We start from the raw sequence: 12961 nt of genomic DNA on the forward strand, positions 1-12961 counted from the left end.
GGAAATTGTGGGAAAATAAAAGTTTATAAATGTTAATAAATGAAATGAGTAAGGATTTTCAAAGAGAGGAAAAATCCTCACTTTCTTCTTTTAGGTGAATTTCGGCTAAAAAGAAGAAAATTGAAACAATTGAGTTTTAATAAAATTATTTAGAAATCTTATCAAATTATAGATAATTGATGTTGATAAGTTAATTAAATAATGATTTTTGTAAGAAGGAAGAAAAATTCTCACCTTCTTTTCTTATTAAAGTTCGGCCATGACACAAAAAACATAAAGGGAAAAAGGTTTTGATTTGGACTTCGTTAAAATAGAAGGGTGGTTTTCGATGAATCGAGTAAATTATTAAAGTTCTAGGACTTATATCAATAAAAAAAAAGATTATATCCTCCTTAATTTAAAAGTTATATGACGGCTTAACTTCATCGGAAGAGGTTGCACACGCTGTTACAGCATGACAACCTCTTCCTACACGTTGAAGAGTTGTACATGATTAATAAGCTATTGAAGGGTTAGCTGTGCATGAGTTTCTATCACGACAGGGAGATAAGTTACACATTCTATTTTAGGAGTTTCTTGATTATTTATCATTGATAATAAATAGGGATCTCAATAAAACTGTAGGGTAATTAATTGTTTTTTAAAAGTATTTTTCACAAATAATGTCATCTAATGATATTCAAAAATCTAATATATTCAAGGAATATGTTATTTAATATTTGGATAGTGATTAATCAAATATTATTTTGTTTTCTTAGCCTAGTAAGTACAAAAATTGATGATAAAAATCCTAGTAGTTTGTTCCCAAACATAGACAAGCAAAAATTCTTTAGCTAACCGAGATTAGACCTTTACGAGCTACAAAGTTTAATTGCAAGGAACTGTCAAAATCCAAGAAAATTTCGGAGGGGATGTGCTGATCAATGGAAAGAAAAGAACCATCCACGCTGCCTGTATATGCCAAGGCTAATTTGAAGTCAGCATTCACGTACATCGATGCAGAGTAATTAACGAGGCATGTCAAGGAGCAAGTGCATGCAATCATTCTGGCTGTGTGCTTCAAAGCTTGAAGAAACTACACAAACACATAACAACAAATTAACGTCAGCTTGAAAAGTAGTAAAAAAACTAATCGATATGAACAATCAAACAAAGATCCCCACATTTGACGAGAGAGAAAAAGGATAGAAAATGTGCCATCAAAGTATAAGAAGAGGCCAAAGAGAAGGTAGCAATAGGTCGCCTAATTGTGTTCTGATTCCATTAAATAATGTTATTCAAGGGAGACACAAGCTTGAATTAATTTTCAGCTTAAATTAGGAATGAAAATTAAAAATATATATATATATATTTATATCTTATTTATTCAATTTTAGATATTCAAATTATCAGATATTATCGGTTTTAATAATATACATTATCTATCAAATAAAATAACTATCTAAACAAACCCATTTATTTAAGTTGATATTCATCTAATTCAGATTATATTACTGTCCTTGAACTAAAAAAGTACCTCAAACTTTCAAAAAAATCTTGATTGGTCCTTCTTTTAGAGGTCATATGAGACCACAACATGAATATTTAATGTATCCTAAGACCCACCGAGAACATGTTAAGGGCTTGGAAAACACAATGAATTCCCTTCAAAACTTATCAAATCGCCCACGTAAGCAAGATAAAATTCTATTACTGGAGATGCAATTCTCCCACGTATTGAAAAGCATATGATATCTAACATTATTAATTTTTTTAAGATTTTTTTTTTCCAGAGCTGATAAATGGAATTTATTAATAGAACACAAAATAAAATTCCTGGTGATTGAATCCGTATTTTATAAAATTTTAATTTTTTTATATTTCTAAATTTTTTTAATGGGTTGATATTAAAATAATTTTTTTAAAATAAAAAATATATTATTGATTTACTATTTTACATGTTTAAAAGTCCTGACATCCAGTCAACATTTTCGAAACTGTCATTGCTCCTCGATGATCCAGTAGCAGTCAAACTGTTATTGTTTTGAATAAATTTAATAATATTATTAAAAAATATTATATTAATTATATATAAAGAAATTTAATAATACCAAAATAATATAAAAACACTAAAATAATTAATTTAAAATAAAAAAATAATTATTTTCTTAAATATTTTTGAAACACAACAAACAAGCTCTAGATCTTAATTATAAACGTTTGTTACGTCTGGCATTTTATCAAATTCATATTTTCTTGGGTTCAGCACATGGCTGAATCTAAATTCATTGGATTTAGTAATTTGTCAAAACTATATTGCTTTAGATTTAATATATGATTGAACCCAAACTTATTGGTTGTGGTATTTTGCCAGACTTATTTAGTGTTGGGCAAAGTTTATGGCTGAACCTAAATATATTAGATATAGTAAAATCTTCAAGATCTCCATCAGAAATCTCCATACCAGTCTTCATGGGTAAGCAACATGATAATATCAATAATGATTTTCATGATAAATATCTATGGTAATCTCTATAAGCAATCTCCATGAAAATCCTTATGATTAATCATCATGTGAAGTATATATGAAATAGTCACCATATAATGATCTTTGTAGTAAATCAGAGGTAGAATCTCCAAGAAACAATATATATACTGCAATGATCTCCACAAAACATCTGTCGTGACATTTTCTTCATGGGATTCTCCACATAACTCAATATTTTCCTTTTATTAAACTTCTCTTCTCTACTCAGGTACAATATGTTCTCCATTCTTCATCTATGTTATACAACACTTACCTTGGGCATGATATGGTCTCCATTCAAATCTCAGGACTTTACACCAGCGGCGTGATTGCTGTGCATGCATCATGGCCCTTTTCAGGTCAGCGCCTAGAAATTCGGGAGGCTGCTAGTGTATCAAGATCAACGCCACCAATTACGACACCTCATCTTCCCATGTTAATCATGTTTTTTTTTTCCTTCCTGGTTTGAACAGGACAGTATTTGTTTGTCGTGTTTAAAGATCCACATAGCGACAGGGGCAGACAAGGTTTTTCCAATCCTCTCGTTTCATTTATTTTCCTTCTTTTTCTCAGATCGAAAAAAATCACTGTCCCGTAAAAAAACATAAGTGCTTTATAGACGACATAATATACGAGAGACAGGGAAATTGCTTTTAATAGACACGATTTGTGCGGAGCAAAGCATGTCCATGGCAGGCAATTTTCTTCTCCAGCACCACGTGTCCATGCAAGCACTTGATCTCTTCAATGCTTGAAAAGAACTAAAACCTTCCTTGCCTGCCTGACGACATTTTATAGGTTGTTGCCTCTTTGAAGACGGAAGGCGCAGGGAGACAGACACTAGTTTATTCAATATTTCCGGCACCGCAGTTTTCCAGTGGACCCCTGGAAATACCGGCACAATTGTAGCCATCTAGATCGCGATATAACACCCGGTCAAATAATTGTTTGGCATTTTTAAAGATATTGAAATACTTTTTATTTATTTTATTTTAAACATTGACTCATCAAAATTATTAAAAAATATCTAACATTATTATTTAAAAAAACATTGTCAGAGCTGATAAATGGAATTTATTAATAGAACACAAAATACAATAACTGGTGATTGAATCCATATTTTATAAAAATTTAATTTTTTTTATTTTTAAATTGTTTTGATGGGTTGATATTAAAAATAATTTTTAAAAATTAAAAAAATATTATTTTTATAAATTTTCAAGTAAAAAATATTTTGAACTATAAACACCAATTAATACACTCTCAAACCCATCATAATCGTGGTTGCGGTTGTTTTTTAAAGTGTTTTTCACTCGGAAATGTATCAAAATAATTTTTTTTTTATTTTTAAAAAATTATTTTTGATATCAGCGCATAAAAATGATTTAAAAATATCAAAAAAATATTAATTTATATATATATATATATATATATATATATAAACACTTTTAAAACATAAAAATAAATAATTTTATAAGTTTGAAAGATGTTTTTTTTTTGGGTTAGATTTACTATTTACCTGTTTAAAAGTCTGGTCAACATTTTCGAAACTGTCATTGCTCCTCAATGATCCACTAGCAATCAAAAAATGCTCGCCTCGCAGCTTAATAACCGACTAGATTATGCCATGTGTTTATTTTTTTTTCTGGAAATGTTTTTTTTTAAAAAAAACTTAAGATTCTTAGTTATTGATTTAAATAAATTTAATAATATATTAACCACTTATAAATCTCTAATAATATCATTTATAATATCAAAATAATATGAAATCGTTAAAAAAATTAATTTAAAATAAAAAAAATAATTTTTTTTAAAAATATTTTAAAAAAACAAACAACCAATATAATTATAAACCCAAATATCCAATCGCTTAATCAAATCTGGATTGATCTAAAAAAAAGTCAAATCTAATTTCTAAAATATTTTTCTGAAAATAAAAACTCCCTCGGGATTTTGAATTGGCCAAGTCTGTTGGTCATGACTGGGCTAGTTTTGTCAAAGTCGAACTCTATATTCTGAACTTTTTCTTTTCGGGATCGGGTCCCTTTGTTCCCTTTTTTAAGGCCTTAATTTTATTTTTTTAACCCGATCACTTCAAATCTGTTTTTGAAGTTTGTTGTACTGTTATAAACTGGCCTAGTCGGTAGAAACCTGACTGAACCAAAATTGAAATTAATTTAAATTTTAAAAAAATAATTTTTTTTAATTAATCCAATTAACTTCGTCGAAACCAGACCCTCCCTGGTGAGGAGTTACTTTGACAATATAGTTGCACCTTTTATATTGTTCTAGCACATTCAAATAAATTCTCTTAGATGGTGGCTTTAAAATTTAAACTCCCTTCGTGGCTGCATTATTGATATTGTGTATGAAGACGTCAGTTATGTTGCAGTGCTGAAACCCCTCATCTCAAGCTATGATGGGGGGTTTAAGTTTGGATATTTATGATCAATGTGTGTTTTTGATTTAAAATGACTTGAAAATTTGTGTTCATTTGTTAAGTTTATTTTTTAGGATTATAATTAATAATTGAACATTAAATCTTGATGCATGAATTATGCTTGGGTTTCTATTGATTCGTTTGAATTAGTATGAGATTTGAATATGATTTATGAAATTAACAAGTTTTGATGTTTGATTATTTGATTTTCAGATTATTAAGTTGGTTAGTAATTTACGTTGAGTTTATATTGTGGTTAAAATAGCTTGATTAAACGCATTTTTATGTTTTGCCAAACATGGTTTTTAGTCTAATTTTAATAAATTTTTAATTGTTTTGGAAGATTTTCTTGCAATTAATTTTGAGTTCCCCATATTTTTTACCCTTCGATATTTAATATTTGGAATTGTGACTTACATGTGAGAAGCTTTTTTTATATTAAATAAATATGTTTTCTTTCACAAAAACAACAAAAATCTATCTTTCAAAAAATACAACTTTAGTTTAAAATTACATATGTCCAAGTTTCTAAAAAATAAATCATATTAGCATAATTTAGCATACTAAAAATTACAAAATTAGTTTTTATATTTTGTATGCATTTTAGATTTAATAACTAGTTTATTAAAGCTATGAGAATTTGATCTACATTACAAAAAACACCAAAAATCTATTTTGTTAGGTGACGACTCCATCCTTTTTTTTACTGATAAAGGACAATAATTCATTGTCCTTTCCACCCATCACCATAAAGATTTAGGTTTAGAAGAATGATCGTCACAACGCTGCACACATGCAACATATATAATACCCAACTGCTCGCATATTTAGGTGAACTTCATTTATATTTAAAGGTAATTCCCTAGTAAGCAAGTATATCCTAATTGAGGTTCTTCAATCTCCCTCAAAGCTGATGGGAGCAGCAACAAGCTCTTATTCGCCTACACTTGTTTTTTCTAAGATTTCAACTTAGACATCCACTAAGAGATCTATAGGATTGGAGCTTGTTAGACAAGAGATCCACTCGATAGATATCCTCCCTTGGAATGCAATTGATTGAAATACTTTTGCCTCCATCTTTCTTAGAGAGATAAGATTGGACCTTTCGAAGATATCGTTGTATAGTTGGTTCTCTAGCTTCATAAATTTCTTAGCTTTGACCAACCTCTAACTAAGAGTCATTATGAGCTTCAAGTAGGTATGCCTTTAAAGTCTCTGCATTGCTAGGAGAGCTTTATACTCTGACATATTATTCGTGGCCGGGAACTCAAAGCGAACTCTATATTTAAAGACTTATTTTTCAGGACCGATTGGTATTATCCTAGCTCCACTTCCATTGACATTGGAAGAGCCATCAACATACAATTTCTACAAAGAGATTATCAGATGTTATTCTATTGGCGCATCTAGTGTAGTAGAAGAAGTTGTGATTAAATGTGGGGATTTAGATGTATTCCTAGAACCCTCAAAAGAGTACTCAACAATGAAATCTATTAAAGTTTGACCCTTTAAAACCGACTGGGGAACCGACTGGGTTCTATACTACAGTCCAAACTCTCCCAATTTAATAGCCCATTTCACCAAGCATCCAAACATCTCTAGCTTATGAAGGATTTGTCGCAAAGGCTGACCTGATAGTACTATGACTCGGTAAGCTTGGAAATATGGCTTGAGTTTCCTAGAGGCGCTTATTAGAGCGCATACTACCTTCTCCACTTTTAAATATTTGGTTTCAGCATCATGAAGGGTATGGCTTGAGTAATAAACTGTACGTATTTTTTTTATCATCTCTAACTAGAACACGCTCACCATTGAGTCTGACACTCTGAAATTAAGAAAAAAAAAAATTTCACTTTCCTTAGGCTAAGAAAATATCTTGAGGAATGAAAGATGAAATTTGAGCTTCTCAAAAGCCATCTGACAATCTATAGTCCACGCAAAATTGGATATGTTTCTCAAAGTTTTGAAAAAAGGTAAAGTGCGCTCTCTTAGACGAGTTATGTGTAACATCCTGAATTTTCACAAGCAAACTGAGCAAAATAAATCATAACACTTCTTTGAAAATAGGGCCATTTTCTTTTGGATCCCTACCTAAAATTCAACAGAGTTTTCCTTGTTTTTAAGCATACCCAGTTATCGACATCTGTTGCGATGTCGCGGTCGCACAAATTAATTACCCTAGCTTCAAACACAACACACAAGATAGTATAGAGCAAGCAAGGGGTCGATCCCACGAGGAAGATTCAAGTCAGATTTTTATGCTAGATGATATGCAATTTGGGGGGGGGGTTGGACGTTATCTAGGCTAAAGCAAAAGAAAACAGAAAACTATCAAACTAAATTTAATAAAATCAGAAAATTATCAAGAGAACAAACCTTGGTCACAAGCACACATCCACCTACAGAAATCAGAACTGATCATGGAAACAAAACATCAATTTATATTCTGAATATTTATCTCTTCTTAACATTGGTTAGTTAACGGATCCGCCGTATAACTAGCCCTAACCATCAAACAACCACAGTGTCCGCACTAGTAATTTAATTCAATGGCAGCCTTAAGAACTAGATAAGTTGATTAATCAAGAAAACATAACTGTCCGCAGTCTATGTTTGATTTGATTGAATGTTCTCCCTAAGATTAATAACGTAGATCCGCCACAATTATTAAACTCAGTTGCTTCACAAGTTCATATACCACAACTCCGGTTTTGATATCAAACTTAACAATAGATTGTCTACAATAATAACTTAGAGTCCGCTCTAGCAATTAAAATAAACAATCATAGGAAAAATAAGCATAAGAGAACAAACATATTCATCATATAAACTGAAAAGAAAAGGTAAAATAAATCTCACAGTTCTTGAAATCCGAAGGTTTCCGTGTCCTTGCAACCAAGAAAAAGTGTCTAGCCTTGCATGTTTGTTGAACAACTAATCAAAAAGAAGAAAGAATGCATAATTTAGGGTTTCTTAGAGGAAGGGGGCGTTTTTCTCTCCTTGGCTGGCTGCTCCCCTTCTCTTCTCTCATTCTTTTTATATCCTAGGAAACCCTAGGTCTCTATTTTACAAAATAGTCCTCCATTAAGTAGACTGTTTACATTTAAGTACTTCAATAACTATTTTCCTAAAAAGGAGAAATAGCCTTGCATGAAATCTTCAAGCTTTGATTTAGAGGAGCTAAATTGCTGAAATAAAAACTTGGATATCGGTTTAAATGCTTCGGAATGTCATTTGGACTCGTTTCTTCACGAAACCTGTTTGCTGGCAGAATTCAGATCTCATCTTTGAAAAATCATATCTCCCTCATATGACATCGTTTTTGGCTGAAAGTTTGAGCGTTTATATAACTTTGAGTCATGAATCCAACAAAATTGAGTTTGCATCAATTGGACTTCTGTAGCTCCAGATATTCAAGTTGGAATGGCCAAAGGTCAACACTGACAGATTGCGAGATTTGACTTTGAAGGCTGCGATTTCCATGCTCTTCCTTATTTTATTTTCTTGCCTTAGATGTCCAGAAAGGTATGGATGTTACCTTTTTAATTCCACTGGAATCACTTCATTTCAACCTCTAGAGCTCACGCTCTGCACAAAACATCGACTGAAGGTCAAATCTGCCAATTATCTCCAATTTACTCCTTTTTGCATCTTTCATCCAAAAGTGCCTTCAAAACATAAAACAAAGAATATCAAGGCATTTTATATATAAAACATAGGCAAAACACTAGTTAAATGTGGGTGAAACTATTGAATAATATGGTTGCATCAACATCTCCACATTTATATATCATGGTCATCACTATTATCAAGGTCCAACTATCTTGGTTCGTATCGCATCCCATCCTAGCACAACACGATATGACATATCCTTAAATATTCATGAATCATACTTAATGCATATAAGAATTTAATGAACTTATAATTTGTGAGACATATGTTCCATATAATACAAGGAGTACTAGCATTAAAATACAAAAATACATATAGAGTTTTATCTACATTTCCATGGATTTAAGTAGACGTTAATAAACTTAACAAAAGAAATACAAGTCAATAATAATGTTATTACAATAACATAATTACAAGTCCAAGATAAAGTATCAAAATCCTAATATATATCCACTTAACATTTATGATTTATAATATCCCTATTTATATTGAAAAGTAGCATGATAAAGATCTACTAGTCAACCCCAACATGAAAGGAACTTGACAATTAGACTATTTCATCATATTAGACTATAATGCAATAATTAATCAAATAAAACATGTTCATGACCATTTAACTTATCTAGTCATCACATGTAATAGATTAAATTCCTTATTTAAAGCTTACGGATGGTTCGTATTTTAACTTTTAGATGAATTCAATATTCTAACAATCATGCAATACTAATTCCTTTCGAATTAACTTAACTAGTCATTTATCTCAGTCATCTGAATATAGATACCACTAGCCTTCGGCTAAACTAAGTAAATTATCCCAGTCATCTAAACACAGATGTCACTCACCATTGGTTAGTTAAAATAAATTATCCTGGTCATCTGAACACAAATGTCACTAGCCATCGGATAAATTATTTTGATCGTCTAAATATTGATGCCACTAGCCATCGGCTAGTCAATTTAAATATCTCGGTCATCTAAACACAAATGCCACTAACAATTGGCTAGTAAATTTAAATATCTCGGTCATCTGAACATATATGCCACTAGCCATCAACTAGTCAATTTAAATATCTCGATCATTAACCTCGTTGATCCTACTAGCTCCCTACAGGTCATCCAGTCAATTTTGATTTGTTTTTTAATAGATGTCTATCATTGCAATTGATCATAACTCATATATATTTATACCCGTAGGCAACATTCACACAATAATAATATTTTTCTTGCCCCTTGGCAACATTTATGTATGATAATATTTCTCTTGCTTGTAGGCAATATTCACATCACAATAATCGATCCTCATGCCCGTAGGCAATATTCATACAATAATAATATTTATCCTGCTCGTTGGCAACATTTACACAATGACAATATTTCTATTGCTTGTAAGCAATATTCACATCACAATAATTCTCGCGCCTTTAATTATGTAATATTCACATATCAATATATTCTCATGCCTGTAGGCATTATTTACATAACAATCTTTCTCATGATACACAGTAGTATGAAATACAAATAATAATTATTATATTCTAGCATTATAGAAATTTAAATAATTATAGAAGCAAAGGGGCAACCCTTACCTTAAACTTCTACTATACATATTTCTGAAAAGTCGGGTCCCACTCTGAATGTTTCTCCTACATTTCAATGGAATATCCTAAATCAGTACTCAAATCTTTCAGACCTATTCATCACATCTATTAATTCACATACCTAATTAGTTTTGTAAACAAGTTAATGTATAGATTATTTTTATTATCACTTTAATTCACTAAATTAGCATCTATTTACACTAAAATTTTATTTTTAAACAACTCCATTCTTCATTCAAAATTTTCAATGTCCATATGACTTAATTTTTCATTGATTTTAAGTGTCCAAACAACTTAGTTTTTCGTTAATGATTTTCAGTGTCCAAACGACTCAGTTTTTCGTTGTAGATTTTCAGTGTCCAAACAACTGAACTTTTTATTGATGCTTTTTAGTGTCCATGTCAAGAAGGAGTCATGTCAAGAATAGCTTGAGGCTTTTCTGGGTTAGGCTCGATTCCCTTGTTAATCACTAGGAAACCTAATAACTTTCCTCTTTAGAAGGTAAAAACATATTTGAAAGGATTAAGTTTCATCTGATAATGGTCAAGTACAAAGAATATTTCTTCTAGATTTAGGAGATGTTGTTTAAAGATCATACTCTTCACTAACATGTCATCAATGTATCCCTCCATAATTCTTACAAGTTGATTCTTGAATATTTTATTCATCATCCATTGGTAAGTAACTCCAACATTTTTGAACTAAAAGGGCATGACTCTATAACAAAATGTTTCCTTTCAGTTGGAATGGGGATGGTTTTTCCTCATTATCTAAGTGCATGGGATCTGGTGATATCTAGAATTGGCATCTAAAGAGCTTAAGTACTCAAAACCTATGGCGGAGTCAACCAATCAATCAATATTAGAGAGGGGATAGTTATCCTTTAGGCAGAATTTATTTAAATTCATGAAGTATTAAATTCATGAAGTACACACTAACACACACATAAACAACTTGCCATTGCTTTACTTGACAATTACCATATTGGCTAGCCAAGAAGGATACATCACCTTCTTAATAATGTTAGTAGCTAAAAACTTGTTTACCTCTTGTGTTATTTTATTGCTTTCCATCTTTCACCCTTAAATGAATGATTATGATCTATTTTTTACTATCAAGGATACATCACCCAGCTGCACCCAGCTCATGGCTTCCAGATTTTTTGCAATATTGTTCTATAGAACTCCCACCAAATATTAACCAAAGTGGGGGAGGATAATTAAGCTGTGACTCAAAAAAGCAAGAGCCTGAAAAGGAGGGCCGATAACCACACTGTCGTTACTTATTTCAAGCCCTAGTTCCTAGTTTTGGAAAACTTTTACATCCACCATCACCCACTCCAGATCAGTGAACACCAGTGCACACCACAGCCTCCATTCTTAGCTCCCCCTAAACACTTCACGCCATACATATTTAACTTCACTCACGGGGAGGGCACTTCAGACGTACAGTCGGGACCAAAGAGAAGTTAAGTGTTAGTAACAAGGAGAAAAACAAAGTGTTGTCATTACAAAGCAAAAAACATTCATTATTTCCAGTCTCGTGAGAAACCTCCCTCTCAGCTGCCATAGGTATATAGTTTTTGATTCTTCTCTTTTTGTTCCTTGTTGAGAATTATGTTGCTGTGTTTTGTGCAGGTGAAGGGATGCACAATCAAGAACAACAATGCTGAGTATTGAAGAACACGAACTACACACAAGGTGTTTGATAAAATGTCTCAGTGAGTATTTCATTAACTGCATGTCTTTAAATACATGAGAAAACTTAACAAACTTCCCTAGTTAACAGCCACTAACTGTAGTGGACAATGTGCTACCACTAACTCTGTAGTGGATAATGTGCTGCCACTAACTCAGCAACAACTTCAGAAAAACAAGGGATTTACTTTGACCAAATCAAAACAGAAATGAAAGAAAAGAAAACAGACAATACTTGATTTAGACAAACTGAAACACTAGAGTTAAAATGTCAATTGTCTAACACTCCTCCTTGACATTTTGACGACAAATTCCAATCTTTTGTCTTAATGTCTCAAATCTCTCTTTAGGTAGTGGTTTGGTAAATATATCTGCAAGTTGTTCTTCAGAAGAACAATGAATCAGCATCACTTCATTAGATTGTTGAACTTCTCTAATAAAATGAAACTTGATTTTGATATGCTTTGTACGTCCATGAAAGACTAGATTCTTTGAAATTGATACTGCAGAACTGTTATCACACATGATTTTAGTAGCTTCAATCTGTTCATGTCCCAAATCCTTTAACATTTTCCTCAACCAAATTGCTTGGTTGACAGCAGCGGCAGCAACAATGTACTCTGCTTCTGCAGTGGACTGAGTTGTTGTCTCTTGCTTCTTTGAACTCCAGGTGAAGACACCTGAATTGAGTGAGAATAAATACCCTGAAGTGCTTCTTGAATCATCAACACAGCCTCCCTAGTCACTGTCAGTATAGCCTTTTAGTTCCACAGCTCCTTCTGATGATCTTGGACAGAAAATACCAAGATCAATGGTACCTTTAATATATCTAAGTATCCTTTTTGCTGCAATAAAATGAGTCTCCTTTGGAGAATGCATGAACCTTGAAAGAATGCTCACAACAAACAATATGTCAGGTCTGCTTGCTGTGAGATATCACAATAAAATGAGTCTGCTGGCTGCCAATTAAGCCTCTATACAAACTTTCATCCACTTTTTCAGATTCATCATCCTTGCTAAACTTGATACTTGTTGTCATAAGAGTCCC

The sequence above is a fragment of the Populus nigra genome, chromosome 1 (genome assembly GCF_951802175.1).
Source record: "Populus nigra chromosome 1, ddPopNigr1.1, whole genome shotgun sequence".
NCBI lineage: Eukaryota > Viridiplantae > Streptophyta > Magnoliopsida > Malpighiales > Salicaceae > Populus > Populus nigra.